A 1,384-nucleotide genomic window follows, 5' to 3' on the forward strand; every position below is an offset into this window, starting at 1 on the left:
TACTAGAGTTATTTAACAACACTAGATTTTCAATTTTATGTTTCAATACTGAGTGTTGATTAATAATACCATGATGCTAAAATGACTTATTTGATTGTAAAAAAAAACAAATGGGTGTACAAGAAGTCGGTTTTTATTTCCGGGTTCACTTTTCGTGTAATTTAGTTTTTTTTATTACAGTCTAAGCATACTATATCAAATATTAGGATTTGATATGACGTTCGTTTCTGCATTGTTTCGCATGATTTAAAAAGAAAGTAAACGTATACTTAGTAATACCAATGTATGATGTGCCAGAGAAGGAATGATACATGTTTTATGATATCTAGCTGAAGTGCAGACTTAGCGCATACCTTTATTACTATAATACTACTTAGTCGAAATGTGAATGTCTGAAAAAATAAACTAGCTTTACTATACTAAGCTATAAAATAGATATGGCTAACTGTTTTAAATTGATTATCAGTGAATATGAAACATTATCTGTCAATTTAAAACAGCTGCCTTTTCTTCCGGATATGACAACAATTAATCGGACATGTCTTAAGGATTTTGCAAAAACGCATGGCGGTTAATGCAACATATTGACATCTAACAAAATAGCTGCCATTTTATCTGAATATTCTCATGGCAGCAAAAAAAACTGAGACATCCCCCAACTTGCTTGTTTCAGATACATTTGTATTGATTGCAATTTGTGCATAATTTAAGAATAAAACATTTCTGTACATAGAGCGGTCATTAGTATGATGAACCACAATTTTTTCGAAACATTGATAATCGTTTTTTAATCTTAACAGTCGTTTTAAACTACAATCTTTATCCCTATCCCTAAATTCCATAACACATTTTCTATTAAAAATAATTATTACGCTTAATTTTCTCATGAAACTTATAGTCTGAAAATATTAATAATATTTAATTACTATAATTTAATTTATAATTACAAAAATATTAATATAAAAATGCAAGCATGAACAAAATAATTTTTTCATTCTAATTTAAAATAATGAACAAAAATCATTTAATTTATAAAATTAAAATTTTTTAAATTTATTTAATTAAAAAAAAATTTTTGAATAAGAGAAAATAAAATTATTCTTAATAAATATAGATTTGGAATTTTCGTGTGTCTATTGTTAAATAAATCATTAAAATTGATATATTTACTATAAGTGTGTTTGCTTCTATGGAAAAAATAAAAATATTTTTTTATTATAAAATCATTATATTTAATATATTTATATTTTATTCAAAATTTATTTTCTGAAATAAAATAGTTGAAAATTCTTTTCTAATCACAATGTATATTTCAATTTTTAAAAAATTTTTAAAAACTAATAATAAAATTACAAATAAATAAAGCAATATTTGCAAATATAAA

This window comes from Apis dorsata, unplaced genomic scaffold (assembly GCF_000469605.1).
Source record: "Apis dorsata unplaced genomic scaffold, Apis dorsata 1.3 scaffold_525, whole genome shotgun sequence".
Taxonomy (NCBI): Eukaryota; Metazoa; Arthropoda; class Insecta; order Hymenoptera; family Apidae; genus Apis; species Apis dorsata.